The sequence below is a fragment of the Erinaceus europaeus genome, chromosome 12 (assembly GCF_950295315.1).
Source record: "Erinaceus europaeus chromosome 12, mEriEur2.1, whole genome shotgun sequence".
NCBI lineage: Eukaryota > Metazoa > Chordata > Mammalia > Eulipotyphla > Erinaceidae > Erinaceus > Erinaceus europaeus.
The window spans coordinates 66457172-66475720 of NC_080173.1; the positions used below are offsets into that span (position 1 = coordinate 66457172).

The window sequence follows — 18549 nt, forward strand, 5'->3', positions numbered from 1 at the left end:
ATAGTTCATAGCTTGATAACAATCTCAATCAAAATTCCAGTAAGTATTTTTCATGGCATTTGGCAAGCTGATTCTTAATTACTGAAGAAAAACTGAATGAGACCATTAGAGAACCATTTGATACAAAGCAATGAAAAGTGAAGGAGTTTGAGAGGTGGTTCTAAATTCTTATTCATTCTCACCAACCTACCAATTCAGTTTCCTGGTTTTAATTTTTTTTAATTTTACTATTATTAGTAGTATGTCATTACTGGGGCATCACTGCTCTGGATCTACTTTTTCAAGAAGATAGGAACAGAGAGAAAGGGAGAGACACTACAGGAGTGAAGCTTCCCCCAATGTCATAGTACTTCCATAGAGCGTACCAGGAGCTGGAGCCTGGGCCATGAACCTGCTTTATGCAAATAGTGAAGCAGGCACCCTCCAGATAAGCTACCTTACTATACCCTCTTGGTTTTCATCTTAGAGAACTACATCTGTGCACACTGAAATATGCATGAAGAGGTTTGCTAAAGCACTGTGTATAATAGCAGAAAACAAAAGAAATTACATGAATATTCATGGAGCTAAATAGACTATGGATTTTTGGAATACAATCCCATTTATAAACAAAACAAATACATATGCATATATATATGATATTAATATTTTAAAAAATGGCCAAGAAGGGTATACTAAACTATTAGTATAGCATATTATATCTCAGAAACAGACTAGAATTGTAGTAAAGAAAGGGAGAACTTGCCAGTATTTAGCTTATCTACTTACATGTTTTGAATTTTTTTGTGTGAGGGTGGGGGTGATAGCATAATGGTTATGCAAAGAGGCTCTCATTCCTGAGACTTTGAGGTCCCAGGTTCAAGCCCCAGCACCACTAGCCAAAGCTAAGCAGTGCTCTCCTAAAATTGCAAATAATAATAATTGTTTTGTGTGAATATATTTCTTATATAAATTATTTTGAGTGGTCCAGGAGGTGGCGCAGTGGATAAAGGACTGGATTCTCAAGCATGAGGTCCTGAGTTCCATCCCCGGCAGCACATGTACCAGAGTGATGTCTGGTCCTTTCTCTTTCCTCCTATCCCTCTCAATAATAAATAAATATTTAAATTATTTTAATATTATAAATTATGGTTTTATTATAAAACATCATTATTTATCTTGTAACCTACTATTAATTACATATATAAAAAATTGTAACTTTAGAAAATTTAGAGGAAGAAACTAAAAATTAGCCTATGACCCCAAAATAACTTCTTTAACACTTTTACATACATCCTGATATATCCTGCCAATTTTTATTCATATATATGCATTTTAAAATAAAAATGACATTTTATTTTGTGACCACCTTCCTTAACATAAGCAAATTTGTGTACAATATGCTTTTTTTAAAAGGTATACTCCTTTGTGTGTTCAATAAAGCAATGGAGACAATAGAAAAGATATATTCAATTAAAAAAAGATATATTCACTTAATCTTCAGTGTACCTTTTAGACTTTTCCCATTACTTTTCAATGTTGAAATACCTTTATGACAAAGTTCTATGATTATTTCCTTCTTAAATTGCTAAATGTGTCATTGCTGGAACAAATAGAATGTAAATTTTCTAAGCCTTCGATAGACATTTCCAAAAGTCTTTCAGTAAACCACTATTTAATATCCACTAGGAGGGCATGGAAGCACCAGTCGTCAATGCCCTGACCAATATTAGATGTTGTACTTTTTAAATATGAAGCTGATTATTAACCTCCATCCACTTGTTTTTACTTGTCCTTACTATCAATTCTACTTTTTTTTTATTTCTTTATTGGAGAATTAATGTTTTACATTTGACAGTAAATAACAATAGTTTGCACATGCATAACATTTCCCAGTTTTCCGTATAACAATACAAATTCTACTCTTTGACAGAGACTGCAAATGCATTTTCTTTTGCTCCCCAGCCATAAAATCTCAGTAATATTAATTGCTTAAGCATGATATTTATCATATATTGCCTACTGTGTAAAAATATTCTACCTACAAATTATAACACTATCATTTTCATTTGTGATTGATTCAGATATTCCCTTATGGCAAAGTAAATTTATTTTTAATCAATTAATGATGTTCTAAAATTAAAATGTTGTAGAAATTAAACTTAATTGGGAGAAACTTTCTTCATAAGAGATTAAGATCTGCCTTGGACTTTTACATGGATTCAGCTTTAAATTAGCATAGAAGAATAACAATATGAATCAATTTGATCAAAGAAAAAGTGTCACTAATTATTTAAACAAGACACTTACAACAGGGATTTAAAGGCAAAGAAGCGGATTTCCCTTGCATGTGGATCAAATCAGAAGTATCCCATAATTGACTCTTTACAAGACCCTGCTTCAGTATAATGGACTAGATATTAAAGCTCTAAGTATTTAAAGCTAGTTTCCGTCTTTCTCTAAATGGAAGCCCGCCACTAAGAGCTATTTTACAAGTCTGACACATTAGCTGCATCACGAAGAAATACACTGGTTTTGCTTCTAGGGCCTGGAATTTCAAGTGCTTTCAATAGTTAAATGGTGTGAAGTGGGTAACATTGAAACTATGAGAAGCAGTGAGTGTCTAAAAATAAATTCCAGATGGGAAAGTTGATGGAAAGGGACATAGATACTATACTAACTCTTTCAATAAATTAATTCTAAAAAAAAGAGAGAGAGAGCTAATACCTTTTTAGAATTTCTGGTCAACTTATTTGTGCATGGAATAAGTTGATTTTGGAAAAAATAAAACAAAACTGAGCCCTCCCCCCCATTCCATCTTTTAACATTGTTTGAAAACAAAAGATAGTTTCATAAGCTTTGCTGTGAGATCAAACACAGGAGTAGAATAAAAGGAGTATTTTATAACTTTCTTAAAGTAGTAAAGTCAGAAGGGTCAAGACCACAGTTCTTTCTTACAATGTAATGTTAGACTAAATAGCTAACCACTTTATACTTAAGTATTCCCACTATAGAATGGAGGTTTTGGTACCACTATGATGGCACATTATTCAGAGAAGCATAATGTGTTTCAAGGAATTCAAGTGCTTGGGCTCACTGCATTTTTAGTTGTTCACATGTGAAACTCTGAAGAAACATTATAGTTATAAAGTAGCTAAAGAGTTTTGATGTTTGCCTAGATGTGGATTCAAATCCCAAATTAGCCACTAAATAAATGCATAGTCTGGATCAGATTCATCTCTCAAAGCTTCAGTTTCTTTATTTATACAACAGAAATGATAGTCATATCATGAGTGGTTGTATATCAGGGGTCAATGTCTGAAAAGCATGAAATGTCTAAAAATTGGCTGTTTTCTAAAACTCGGAAATCATAGCTCTTATTACATACAGTTAATGGCTATTGAATCAGTTGTATTGTACTTTTCTTCCCAATAGTTAATCAGTATCATAATGGTAATCTATTCTGACACCCAATACTAACTATTCTGTGGTATACAAATACAGGATGATGCAATGAGTGAAAAGAGTCAAATGAAGCTCCTCAGAGTGAGTTTTTAAAATTTTTTTAGCTTTATATCATACCAGTACAACTGCAAAAACCTATACCTTTAAGATCTGCACTGTTCCATTAGAGTCTTGTGTGTGTGGGTGGGGGTGGGGTGGGGGGTGGGTAGGTGGGTATTCTCTTTGTAACTCCCAGTGCTCCATTTGGCAGGAACTATTCATAAGTGAAAGGTGCTGAAGGAGTCAGGATAGGGATCTCTGGCTCTGACTCTAGTTAAAGTTTTCCATGTTTTCATTACTAACTCTATTTTTATGGTTTAGATCTTGGCTATAGTAAACTCCAGACTGAATAGACACCTCAAATATACATCTGAGACCAGCATTTAGCCTTAAATAGCAGACGAGTTGCCTGCAGATGCTTTTTTTTTTTTCAAATAGGGCATAGAAAGGACCTTTTTAGAAAAAAAGATGTCAGGCATCAAGCAGCCTCACAAATCATTTTTACGTGGCTTCCTGGACCTTTGTTTTTAGCAAATCCTTTAACGGGTGATTGACTCATTTGTGTATTTCTTCAAAGGCAGGATTTTGCAGGTAGCTCTTGATAAAGTCTGCCACCTTATAGGGTTTGGGAGAAAGAGTTTTAAGAGAAGACATGTTTACTTTTGAGAAGCCATTGTTTAGTACCTGCAGCCATTAGCTCTGCAACTAAACTGCTAACAACCTCTGGAGTGAAAAAGCGTGTGCCTCTGTAGTTCTGTGCTTGAGTATTACAGGTTTGAGAATCCAGGACCGAACTGGAGACACAACTGTGATATTTCAGAATCTCATGAGTATTTTTAATAAATGAACATGGGTCTGTGTAAAACTAAGAGCTGATTGTGGCTTATTTTATAAATATGAATTCTATTGTACAATGTCTTCTTTGAAAGCAAAATCATTTAAATATTAAATGGAGTTGCTTTTTGGCCCTTCATGTTGGCTTTTGGAATTAAAAAATATATATATGTAATTTAGATGGTGTGTGCCTCTAACTAAGTTAAAATATAAGCAAATCTACTTAGCCAAAAAGTCAAATTTATTCTCATTTTATTAGGCAGGTGGTGTACATATTAGATGATTTCCCTCTCGGGTTTTACATTTATTTCATGTGTTTTTCTTCCAAAGAACAGGAGTTATTCTGTCAAAAGTGGGGAGGTGAAAGCTCGGTTAAGGGGATACTGCAAATTCTACCCTTTCAGCAGGAGTAATTTATAGTTTCATAATATTCCAGAGTTTCTCTTTGTCTTTTACATGACAATTTATGACCAGTGTTTTCATGTTTAGCTTACTCTTTGCTACAAGCCTGAACAAATAAACTGTGCAAACAAGGTCTGTCTCCCCATGTTATTTTGTAGGTATCATTATTTTTTCTTTCCTTGACATCATATGACCAGCTGGATTCTATACTGCATTATTTTAATCCAGAATGCATACAATGTGAAACTTAATTAGTAAAAGTGAGTTTCTTGTGTTAATTTTTATCTAAAAATTATTCGCTTTTTTTCATTTTTATTAGTCATTTAACAGTGTTTTTACAAAATTACAGAATTTCAGAGATGTGACCCCACACGCACACCTGAGGCAAGCCACCATACCCACCACCAAAGTTCTGTGTCTCCCACCTCCAATTTAAACTGTTCTTTAAAGTGACCCAACAACAGTTAAAACCCAATATTCTGAAAATAGAAAAAACAGCAACAACAACAACAACAATAAAACAGTTATTGGTAGACTAGAATACATAAAGAATTATTTTTCAGATATTTTCCCTAGGGTTTTAAAAAACGTGTTATGACACATATAAAATCATGTCCCACCCACTGCTGAACTTAAGAAATGAAACATTAACAATAAAACTGAAGTCTTCTTCTGTCTCTTTCCAGTAGTATCATTTTTTATTTTATCATTTGTAGGTGTTTCTGCATATTTTGCTGCACATGTGTACATCCCAAACAATATGCAGTATAACTATCCATTTTTTAAACTTTATAAAAATGTTACCCTACTGTGTACATTCTTATGGAACTTGCTTTCTTCTCTCAACATTTTGTGTTCTAAATTTGTGTACATTGATATATGTAGTTATGACTTATTAATTTGCACTGTTATATGATCTAGAAAAGTTTTTTTTTAATTCCATATAATTTAACGATAATTGCTTCTTGGCTTATGTAAGGCTTTATAGGAACACTCTACTTTTGGTTGGAATTGAGAGGATCAGTACTTATCCTCTCAATTTTTCAGTCTATCCTTTTCAGACAGACTTGTAGAATCTTTATCCTGGGGTCAGGTGGTGGTGCACCTGGTTGATGTTACAATGTGCAAGGACCTGGGTTTGAGCTCCAGGCCCCCACCTGTAGGGGGAAAGCTTTGTGAATGGTAAAGCAGTGATGCAGGTGTTTCTCTGTCTCTCTCCCTCCCCCTTCCTCTCAATTTCTAGCTGTCTCTATCCAATAAATAAATAAAGGTTTAAAAAATTTTTATCCTGAACACTGTCATTTGTTGGTTCATTTTCTAGTCAGGGTTCTGTCTTTATTTTCTTCTATGTGTACCACTTAATAAACTGAAGTATTACAATTTAAAATAGACAATTTTGAGGCCAAGGAGATGGTGAAGTAGGAAGTTTGTCAGACCCAAGCTTGAGGTTCTGAGTTTGAGCCCTGGCACTACATATGCTAGAGTGTTGCTCTAATTTTCTCTCTTTTTCTCTCTCATTATCAAGTAAATTAATCTAAATATTATAATAAAATAGTCGATTTATAAATCCTTTTTGTATCTTAATTACTATAGATTTATAGTGCCTTTTTCAAATAACGAAAAAATTGGTGACACACACAGCAGAGCTTACATGTCACCATGTGTGAGGACTCAGGTTCAAGCCCCCAGTCCCTGCCTGCAGGAGGGAAGTTTCATGAGTAGTGGAGCAATGACGCGGTTGTTTCTCTTACTCTGTGTGTGTCATTTTCTCCCTTCCTTTCTGTCTCTCTCGGTCTCTCACCCTCTATCCAAAAGAAAGTAAATAAGGGGAGAAATTAATGCAGGGGTAGTTGTGGAGTCATGAAGGCACCAAGCTTCAGTATTATCCCTGGTGACCAATAAATAAATAAATAAAACAAAGAACAACAACAACAAAAGATGAGTGGTTTTCAATATTATAAGATTACATGTGTACAGTTTCACACCATATCTGCCACTAAAATTCTATGCTCCTCCCCAAGCAGCATAATTTCTTACAAAGTCTGAAAGACATTTTGGTCACCCTTTTTTTTCCAGGTTTGTTTGTTTTAAACATATATTGTATATCTAAACACACACACACACACACACACACACACACACACACACACACACACACACACATTCTATGTGTGAGTGAAACCATCCAGTAGCACTCTTTCACCTCTAATCACTAAGTGTAATCATCTCCAGTCCCATCCATTTTGTCCCAAAGGATACAATATCATCTTTCAAAATTTCAGAGTAGTATTACACTGGATATATATTAAATGTTTAATTTTTTAATCTTTATTTATTTATTGGACAGAGACAGTCAGAAATCGAGAGGGAGGGGTAACAGGGAGGGAGAGAGACAGAGTGACACTTGGAACCCTGCTTCACCACTCGCGAAGCTTTCCCCATGCAGGTGGGGAACGGGGGCTTGACCCTGGGTCCTTGTGTATTACAACACGTGCACTCAACCAGGTGCACCAGCACCTGGCCCCAGAATAATTTTTCTATCTAGTCATTTGTCCATGGGCATTTAGGTTGTTTCCATCTTTTGGCTATTGTCAATAATGCAGCTATGAACATAAGCGTGCATATGTCTCTTCAAATGGGTCTTTTTTTCTCTCTCTCCTTTTTTTGATTAGTTTTTTTTCTTTCTTTTTAAAAAATTTTTTATTTAAGAAAGGATTAATGAACAAAACCATAGGGTAGGAGGGGTAAAACTCCACACAATTCCCACCACCCAATCTCCATATCCCACCCCCTCCCCAGTAGCTTTCCCATTCTCTATCCCTCTGGGAGCATGGACCCAGGATCATTGAGGGTTGCAGAAGGTAGAAGGTCTGGCTTCTGTAATTGCTTCCCCGCTGAACATGGGCGTTGACTGGTCGGTCCATACTCCCAGTCTGCCTCTCTCTTTCCCTAGTAAGGTGTGTCTCTGGGGAAGCTGAGCTCCAGGACACATTGGTGGGGTCTTTTTCTTTCTTTCTTATAAGCTGAGCACAGCTCTGGCTTATGTTGGTACAGAAGACTGAACCTAGGACTTGGGAGCCTCAGGCATAATAATTTTAGACATCTACCCCTCTAGGGAAAGACAGAAATAGGCTGGGGCATGTACTGACATGTCAACACCAATATCCAGTGGAGAAGCAATTACAGAAGCCAGGACACCCACCCTCTGCACCCCAAAAAGAATTCTGGTCTGGGGGCCAGGCAGTAGTGCAACGGGTTAAGTGCACATGGCGCAAAGCACAAGGATGGGCGTAAGGAACCCGGTTTGAGGCCCAGGCTCCCCACCCACAGGGGGGTAGCGTCACAGGTGGTGAAGCAGGTCTGCAGGTGTCTTTTTCTCCCCCTCTGTCTTCCCATCCTCTCTGATTTCTCTCTGTCCTATCCAACAAGAACAGCAATAACAATAATAGCAACAACAGTAAACAACAAGGGCAACAAAGGGGAAAATTAGCCTCCAGGGGCAGTGGACTCCTAGTGCAGGCACTAAGCCCCAGAAATAACCCTGGAGGCAAAAAAAAAAAAAAAAGAATTTTGGTCCATACTCCCAGAGGGGGAGAAAAAATTGCTGCTACAGCAGGGGTTTGGTGGTGCTGGCACAGACCACCAGCAATAACACTGGAGGCAAAAAAGAAAGAAAAGAATAAAGGAAGAGAGAAAGAAATAAAAAAAGGAAGGAAAGAACGGGAAGACGGGACCATAGAAAAAAATGGGCAAACATATATATATATAGCCAGATAGTTATAGAAATAATAGTCGGGAGTCGGGTGGTAGCGCAGCGGGTTAAGCGCAGGTGGCGGCAAAGCGCAAGGACCGGCTCAGGGATCCCAGTTGGAGCCCCCGGCTCCCCATCTGCAGGGGCTTCGCTTCTCAAGCAGTGAAGCAGGTCTTCAGGTGTCTATCTCCCCTTCTCTGTCTTCCCCTTCTCTCTCGATTTCTCTCTGTCCTATCCAACAACGACAACATCAACAACAACAACAATAATAACTACAACAATAAAACAAAAAGGGCAACAAAAGGGAATAAATAAATAAACATTAAAAAAAGAAATAATAGTCAACCCATATCTGTGACCTTGGGAGAACTACTGCAGTTTCCGATGGAGGGAATGGGGACACTGAACTCTGGTGGTGGGAACAGTGTGGAATTCTACCCCTGTTATCCTGTAATTTTGTAAATCAAAAAAATGAGTCTGGGGTATGAGACTCTCTTTGCATAACCATTAGGCTATCTCCCTGCCCCAAATTAGTCTTTTCATAGGCTTTGGATACATATCTCAGAACGGTATTGCTAGATCATACACTATTTCTATTTTGATTTGTTTAAAGACTCTCCAAGCTGTTTTCCACAGAAGCTACACTAGTTCCCGTAAGCAGTGTGTTAGAGTTCTTTTTTCTCCTCATTCTCACCAACACTTGCCATTTCCTGTTTTGTTGATGTGGGCCATCCTCACAGGTGTGAAGTAGAATATCAGTGTGGTTTTAATTTGCATTTCTCTAATGAAAAGTGGAGTATTTTTCATATGTTTGTGGGATATATATAATATATATATACATTTCACATTACATATATACTATATGTAATATATTACTTATACTATAGATTTTATTACATATATATCATATATATCTTCTTTAGAAGAAAACAATATATATCATGTGTTAGATATAGAGAGAATGAAAGAGTCACAGCACCAAATCTTCCTTCAATGCAGTAGGGATCAGGCTTGAACCTGTGTTGTACACAAGAAAAAACAGCACATTACTCATAAGTGAGCTATTATGCTGACCCTTCTATTCAGATCTTTTGCTCATATTTTTAATGTGTTATTTTCCTGTTGTTGTTGAGTTGCATGACTTGTTTACATATGTTTGATATCAATTCCTTGCCAGATGTGTGTGCATATATCTTCTCCCAATTACTAGGTTGCCTTTTCACCTGAGTGGAGTTTCTTACATTATATGGGAACTTTGTAAATAGGAATATGATATATTCCTATTTACTTATTCCTATTTACTTATTCTTGCCTTACTCATGGGATTGATTCTCCAAATAGATCTTTGATGTCAAGGTCCTAAAGGGTTACACTGATTTTTTTCTCCTATGTATTTCATTGTTTCAGGTCTAACACCCAGGCCTTTAATCTATATAAGTTTATTATGGTGTTAAGGGATGATTTAGTTTTGTGTTTCTACATGTGGCTGTCCAGGTTTCCCATTAGTTGAAGAAGCTTTCTTTTCCCCACCTACTGGTTTGGATCCTTTTGTTGTATATTAAGTGTCTTTATAAGTATGGGTTTACTTTTAGGCTCTCTATTTTGTTCCACTGGTCTGAGAGCCTGTTATTGTTCCAATTCCATACTACTTAATTACTGTCACTTTGTATTATAAACTGTAGTCAGGGAGCACAATGCCTGTTTTTTGTTTGTGTTTTTTTTTTTCTTTTCTCTGGAGTGGTTTGGCTATTTGTGGTTCCATGTGATTGGGGGGGGGGGCAGTAGTACTATTGGTAAAGCACATAAGTTTCCATGTAAATTTTTGGAAAATTTGTTCAGTTTCCTTGAAAAAGACCCTGTAATTTTGATAAAGATTGCATTGAATCTATAGCTTGCTTTTGTAAGATGGTTACTTCAATGATATTTATTCTTCTGATGCATGAACAAGGAACATTCTTTTATTTATTGTGTCACTTTTTTTTTAAAAAACAGTGTGCTATAGTTTTCATGCTTTACAATAAATCTTGACTTTTGGTGTGACAAACTTCTCCACTTTTGTTGTCTCCAAAATTACACATGTGGGGATGTAATAAAAAATTCTATAATATAGCTCAAAAGTGACCAAAGGGGGACGGGTGGTGGCGCACATGGTTGAGTGCACATGTTACAATGCATGAGGATCTGGGTTTGAGCCCCCAGTCCCCACCTAAAGTGGGAAAGCTTTGCAAATGGTGAAGCAGTGTTGCAGGTGTCTCTCTGTCTCTCTCTCCCTATCATTCCCTTCCCTCTCGATTTCTGGCTGTCTCTATCCAATAAATAAAGATTAAAAAATAATAAAAAATTAACCAAAGAACAAGACCTGAGGCCACATGGAGGGCAGGGAGTTATATTTATTTTACATTAACGGGTTACAGGCTGATTCCTACCAGACCTGCACAAGCATGTACTGCAGTATCCACCTTTTATCAGTTTCAAACTGGGCACAGCACAAGCTGATTGGTTACAAACAGTCCATCAAGGTGTTGACAATAATTGTGAGAGATGGTTGGCTACAATCAGAGCCTGCCACTTCTTCTTCTTCTAGCGTTTGCCCTTCTTCCGTAGCCAGTCAACAGCATCAGGTTGAGCCTGATGTAAAGTTTCGAGACCTCCTTTGAATCTGGAGAGGTGGCAGTCATTGACTATGTGGGTCATAGTCTGTCTGTAGCTGCAGGGGCAGTTCGGGTTGTCTCTGGCTCCCCAGCGATGGAACATAGCGGCGCACCGGCCATGGCCTGTTCGATAGCGATTGAGGAGGGCCCAATCATAGCGTGCTAGGTCAAAGCCGGGTTGACGCTTGCAGTGGTCTGTGATGAGGTGTTTGTTCTTTACCTCAGCTGACTGCCAGCTCTGTTTCCAAGAGTCTGGAACAGGCCGCCACTCAAAGCCGGCCACTCAGAGCCCGCCACTCAGAGCCCGCCACTGAGATGCCGGAATGTAGAAGTGGGCGTCCACCAGGAGCCTATAGATTTTTTTATTTCAGGGTTTAGAGATATCTCATGTGGAGGGGGGAGGGTGGATTTCAGATCCTGGTGCATGATGGTGGAAGAGGATCTAGGCGTATTTTGCAGAAAATGAAGAAATTTTACACAAATATCAGCAACTGATGTCAAATAAATTATTTGTAAAAATTACCCTACATTTTAAAATTGTGCTTATTCCTGACTTCTAATTATACTATGAAAATCTATTTCTAGCCACTTGGTGATTTCCACAAGTAGGCTAAATATATATTCACAGGAGTCAGGCGGCAGTGCAGTGGGTTAAGTGCAGGTGGCGTGAAGCACAAGGACCGGCTTAAGAATTCCGGTTCGAGCCCCTGGCTCCCCACCTGCAGGGGAGTCACTTCACAAGCCGTGAAGCAGATCTGCAGGTGTCTGTCTTTCTCTCCTCCCCTCTGTCTTCCTCTCCTCTCTCCATTTCTCTCTGTCCTATCCAACAACAACAACATCAATAACAATAATAATAACTACAACAAAACAACAAGGGCAACAAAAGGGAATAAGTAAATAAATAAATATAAAAAAATTTAAAATATATATTTAAAAAATATATATATATATATATTCACATCCCCTATTCCTGCCCTATCCCAATCTTTTCCCTGTTCTTTTTGGCTTTCAGAACAATGTAAAAAGTTATATTTACATAGGTTCCTTAATAAATGATCAGTTGCTATATAGGAAGCCAAGGTTTATAAACTTTTAATATATTTAAAGTCTGTTATAAATATTTCTTTAATATGAGAGGGGGAGAGGGGACTAGTGCTCTGGTATAAAGTTAACTGGAGAATCAAACCTGTGACCTCTGGGACTTGGGCATGCTAGTTGGTACTCTACCAGGCTGAGCTGTTTCTCTGGCTCTGTTCTTTTTTTATGTATGTATGTATGTATGTATGTATGTATGTATGTATGTATGTATGTATTTAAAAGATAGAGACAGAGAGGCAGAGATAGAGGGTGAAAGAGACCACAGCACCAAAGACTTCTTCAGCGTGACGGGAGTTGGGCTGAACCTGGTGGTAAGCATGGCAAAGCAGCACACTAGCCAAGTGAGCTGGGTTTTTTGGTCCCCTTCTTTTCAATTTACACTTAAAACTATTTAATTCAGGTGTTTGTTGTACATGTGAAGTTAGTGTTACAGAAACACAAAATTTTACCCTAAAGATAACTGAAGTCAAAAACTAAATTTGTACTGAAAAAATTTTAATTTGCAAAAATAACTCTCCTATCATTGTTGGATAGGACAGAGAGAAATCGAGACAGGAGGGGAAGACAGAGAGGGGGAGAGAAAGACAGACACCTGCAGACCTGCTTCACCGCTTGTGAAGAGACCCCCCCCCCCACAGATGGGGAGCTCTGGGCTTGAACTGGGATCCTTGTGCTGGTCCTTGTACTTTGCGCCATGTGCGCTTAACCCACTGTGCTACCACCCGGTCCCTCAGTGTAGTTTTAATTTGCATTTCTCTAATGGTAACTGAAGTGGAGCATTTCTTCATGTGTCTGTATCTCTTCTTTAGGAAACTGTCTGTTTAGTTCTTTGGCCCACCTTTTTATCGGGATATTTTTGTTTCTTTGTAGACTTATCTTAAAGAGTCTTTTTTTAAAATTATTTATTTATTCCCTTTGTTGTCCTTGTTGTTTTATTGTTGTAGTTATTGTTATTGTTGTCTTCATAGTTGTTTGATAGGACAGAGAGAACTGGAGAGAGGAGGGGAAGACAGAGAGGGGGAGAGAAAGATAGACACCTGCAGACCTGCTTCACCTCTTGTGAAGAGACTCCCCTGCAGGTGGGGAGCCAGGGCTTGAACCGGGATCCTTACATCGGTCCCTGCGCTTTGCGCCACCTGCGCTTAACCCGCTGCACTACAGCCTGACTCCCAAGAGTCTTTTTTCAAGTTGGCCTTGGTTCACCAACATTGAACTGTGTCATTCTAACTTGCTCTCCCCGGTCCTGTGTCTGGTTTTCCATGCTGTATTCCTGGTCCTGTTCTACTCTAATACTGATCATCACATTAAAAGTTATGATTCCTTTGCCTCTTCTTTTCATGTGGGACTGCTCTCAGAAATTCTTGCAAGAGAAAGTTGGTAGTGACAAATTCCTTCAGTTTCTGAATATTTAAAAAGATCTAATTTCCCCCTCATATTTGAAGGATAATTTAGCAGGATCCATAATTCATGGCTGGCAATTCTTATCTTTTGATACTTTAAGTATGCTATTGCACTCCCTCCTTGTCTCTAGAGTTTGTGATAAAAAATCCAATGAAAGCCTGATAGGTTCTGCCTTTATATATGACTTTCTTCCTCTCACTGGCAGGCTGCAATATTTTTTTCCTTGTCCCTAGTTTTGGCTGGTTTTACAATAATGTGTCTTCGTATGTGTTGTTTTGGATTCAAAAATTATATGTGCACTTACATTCCTGGATTTCTATATTCTGAACATTGCTCAGATGTGGAAAAGTCTCTGTCAAAATTTATTTGAATATGTTCTCTATTTCTCTTCCTCTCTCTTCTTCCCCAGGGATCCCAATAACTCTAGTGTTCATCTTTCTGAAAAGTGCTTCATTTTTTCCTAAACCTTTCCTCTCCAAGAGTTTTAAATTCAGAGTGTGGTGGCTGTGTCTTCTAGTGTTGATGTCTCTCCTCCACCTGGTTAAGTCTATTCCCAGGCCTCTTACCTCAACCTGAATCATATTCAAAGTGTCCTTTATGCCCTGCAGCTCTGTTTGACTGCTTTTACTGTGCTTTGTAATCCTTTAGTAAAATGGTTGCTTAGTTCTTGAATCTTAACTTTAGTCTTTTGAATTATTATTGTTGTTGTTATTGATGTCATCGTTGTTGGATAGGACAGAGAGAAATGGAGAGAGGAGAGGAAGACAGAGAGAGGGAGAGAAAGATAGACACCTGTAGACCGGCTTCACGACTTGTGAAGCGACTCCCCTGCAGGTGGGGAGCCCAGGGTTCGAACTGGGATCCTTAACCCAGTCCTTGTGTTTCGAGCCACAGGAGCTTAACCCCTTGCGCTACCGCCCAACCCCCTTTTCTTTCTTTTTTTGTTCTTTTTTTTTTTTTTTGTCTCCAGGATTATCGCTGGGGCTTGGAGGCTATTTTTTTCCCTTTTGTTGTTCTTGTTGTTTTTATTATTGCTGTCATTGTTCTTGGATGGGATTGAGAGAGGAGGGGAAGACAGAGAGGGGGAGAGAAAGACACCTGCAGACCTGCTTCACCACTTGTGATGCGACTTCCCTGCAGGTGGGGACCAGGGGCTCCAACCAGGATTCTTATGCCAGTCAGTGCACTTTGCGCCATGTGCATTTAAGCGGCTGAGCTACCGCCCGCCCCTGGGCTGCTTTTTCTTTATTTACTGCAACCAAAGCATTTCACAACAGACTAAATATAGGAGATATAAGAAATCTCTGTATCCAATTAAGGCAAACATTGAGGAAGGAGATCTTCAAAAATCTAAAGTCTTATCACTCTTCCTGCCACTTTGTTTAGTTTAGGAAAACATAATTTAAAAGATAATTACATTGTTTATATTAGCATGTAGTGTAAAAATTATTTAGAAAATAATTATGTTTCTTAATTTTAAAGTATAGTAAATATTAAAAGGCATAGTTACTCACATATATAAAAACTCTTTGGGGTCCTTAGTAACTTTTAAGAGAAAAGGGTCCTGAGAGCAAAAGGTATGACAGCTACAGGTAACAAAGGAGAAAACAATTGGTTTAGAGTGGGGATAGAGCATAATGGTTATGCAAAGAGACTCTCATGCCTGAGGCTCCAAGTCCCAGGTTCAACCCCTCACCCCAAACCCACCCCCACCGCACCACCATAAACCAGAGCTGAGCAGTGCTCTGGTTAAAAAAAAAAAAGAAAAGAAAATTGAAAAAATTGAATAAGAGAATTAGAATTAGGAGTGCAGTTGAATAAATATAAAATAATTTAAGTATAAATTAGTGTGTTGGATGAATAGCATAGAATTAGGGCAAGATTATAGTGTATTAAAAGTAGCTTTTATTTTAAGGAAGCCTGCTCCCTGTCAGTCTCTGTGCAACACATTTCTTTAAACTGAAGTTGCAGAGGTGCCTGCCCTGAACTTCATGGTGAAACAGATCACAGTTGGGCTTCTCCTCCTCATTTTTCTTTCTATCTTGCTGTTTTCACTGCTGACATTTAACAGCAATGTACTCCATCTCTATATAACCTAAGAAACACTAATCCTAAATTGTTATTAGCTGAAGTATCTTTTTGTTCTGAACAAAATTAATGAGCAAGCAAACCTGTCAGGACCCCCCCCCCGCACCCCCACCTCTCCATATCCCCCTCCCACCTCTCCATATCCCCCTACCCTGGAGTTTCCTGAAGCTGCCAGCTAGGACACAAGCAGGAGAGGTCCTGGGTGTTTATTGACTGACTTCGGGTGAGCCTGGCCAGGAGAGAGGCAATAGCTCCTGGAATGAACCCTGAATCCTTCAGTTGCATTGCCTGTGTTCATTGCTTGGGGGGGGGGGGTACTTTAAGGGAGGGATTGCTTTAATTAAGAAGAGTGAGATTCGTACATGTTCAGCGGGGAAGCAATTACAGAAGCCAGACCTTCCACCCTCTGCAACCCACAACGACCCTGGGTCCATGCTCCTAGAGGGATAGAGAATGGGAAAGCTATCAGGGGAGGGGGTGGGATATGGAGATTGGGTGGTGGGAATTGTGTGGAGTTGTACCCCTCCTATCCTATGGTTTTGTTAATTTATCCTTTCTTAAATAAAAAATAAATTTTAAAAAAAAGAAAAGTGAGATTTACTGTCTATGAGTGAGTGCAATTCTTAGACACTTTTTTTTTTTTTTTTTTTGCCTCCCCTGTCTCTTTCAATTGTGCCCTCTCCTTGCACGCAGCAGTGGAATGAAGGATCCTCACCCCCATGAGGCCCAGCTGAGGTAAAATGATTATGGCAGTTTCAAGGTTAGTTGATGGTGCTGTTTGCTCAGAATCTTCCACCCCACCCATGCTGTGAGCCCAGGTCTGGTGTGACTGTTGCAAGATGTTTGTAGGAGGGGACTCAGTGTGTACTGGATTGGGACGTGGCTTCCCTCCTCACAGTGCACTGAGCTGTGGAGCAGGTGAGGGAGCCATGCTGCTGAATTTTGGCGTCCCCCTTCCCCCCTTATACAAGATAAAGTATAATGTGCTTAATGTGGTCGTTTGATAAGCCAAGAGAAGCATAATTATCCCACTGAATTATTTGAGCAAAGAACTACTGTAAATAACTTTTATTTTTATCTTTTGTCAAACAAGGTTGTTTTTTTAAAAAATATTTATTTTATTTATTTATTCCCTTTTGTTGCCCTTGTTTTATTGTTGTAGTTATTATTGTTGTTGTCGTTGTTGGATAGGACGGAGAGAAATGGAGAGAGGAGGGGAAGACAAAGAGGAGGAGAGAAAGATAGACACCTGCAGACCTGCTTCACCGCCTGTGAAGCGACTCCCCTGCAGGTGGGGAGCCGGGGTTCGAACCGGGATCTTTATGCCGGTCCTTGTGCTTTGCGCCACCTGCGCTTAACCCGCTGCGCTACAGCCCGACTCCCAGTTTTTTTTTTTTTAAGTAACTTTTTTAAAACACTCAAGTCAGAATGAATTTCTCCTGATTCTACCATTAAACAACAATTACTTTAAGTCAAATAACTAGAAGTCACTTCCTTTTAGGATTGCCAGATTTAGCAAATTAAAATTCTGGACACCCTATTAAATTTGAATTTTAGATAAACACCAAATAATTAGTTAGTATAAGTATATCTCAAATATTGCATGGGATCCAAATTTAACTGGGTGTCTTGTATTTTACCTGGCAACACTACTTCCTTTTCCAGATCTTAAGTTTTCTCATAAGCAAAACAAAGATGTAAGTTCAAGTTCTATACAGGTAGACATATGTTGGTCTTGGTGATTTAAAAAATTTTTAAGAGAGAAAGAGAAAAAAAGAAAGAGGAAAACTAGGACTATGTTGTGTACTTGTGTGCATGTATAATATAAAGTTGCAAATGGTCCTCTGTTGAGGAAAACTTCTATATATTTGAGTAATTCATAGTAATTCATAGCTTGGGTGTCAATCATCTTCAACTTTACATCTGCTTCAAATTCCATTATTCACATATATATTAGCATCCAGAATGTTGTATCCTATAGCAACATTTATTAAACATTTTTTGGAGTGTGATTCCTTTTTTCTTTCTTTCTTTCTTCTTTTTTTAATGTTATTTATTTATTTATTGCCACCAAGGTTACCACTGTGACTCAGTACATATAAGACAAATCTACTAGTCCCAGCAGTTCTTTTTAAAATAATTTTTTAAAATATTAATTTTTTTGTTTATTCCTTTTTGTTGCCTTGTTGTAGTTATTGTTGTTATTGATGTCGTCGTTGTTGGATAGGACAGAGAGAAATGGAGAGAGAAGGGGAAGACAGAGACGGGGAGAGAAAGACAGACACCTGCAGACCTGCTTCACCGCTTGTGAAGTGACTCCCCTGCAGGTGGGGGGCCAGGGGCTGGAACTGGGATCCTTAAGCCGGTCTTTGCGCTTTGCACCACGTGCGCTTAGCCTGCTGTGTTACTGCCCAACTCCCCAGTTCTTTTCTTTTCCCCTGTCTTACTTTTATTTGCTAGGACAGAGAGAAACTGAGAAGTGAGGGGGAATAGAAAGAGAGAAAGAGACCTCTGCACCACTGCTTAACCTCTTGTGAAGCTTTGAGCAGTAAGGGTTTGAACCTGTACTCTCAGCCATGTGTGCCACTGCCAGGACCTTTGATGCCTTTCTCTCTCTCTCTTTTTTAATGAGATAACATATATAGTTTTCCTGGTGTCCTTTTGGGGCAAAATTCATAGTTAAATCTTTAAATAATTTACTTGTATATAGAATCCAAAATTTTGGAAATTACCACCTAGGTATTTACTAACTCCTGCCCAAACACATTGAAACACACACACACACACACACACACACACACACACACACACACACACACACACACACACACACACACACTT

General features: G+C 38.5%; 1 long non-coding RNA gene across 1 annotated transcript in view; it reads right to left on the reverse strand.

The window, feature by feature from the left end:
• Positions 1 to 18031, reverse strand: part of LOC132541990 (uncharacterized) — a 169930-nt gene extending 151899 nt beyond the window's left edge. The window contains exon 1 of the long non-coding RNA XR_009553110.1: positions 17994 to 18031. This is a non-coding gene — a long non-coding RNA (uncharacterized LOC132541990). The remainder of the gene's footprint in view (positions 1 to 17993) is intronic.
• Positions 18032 to 18549: the final 518 nt, after the last annotated feature.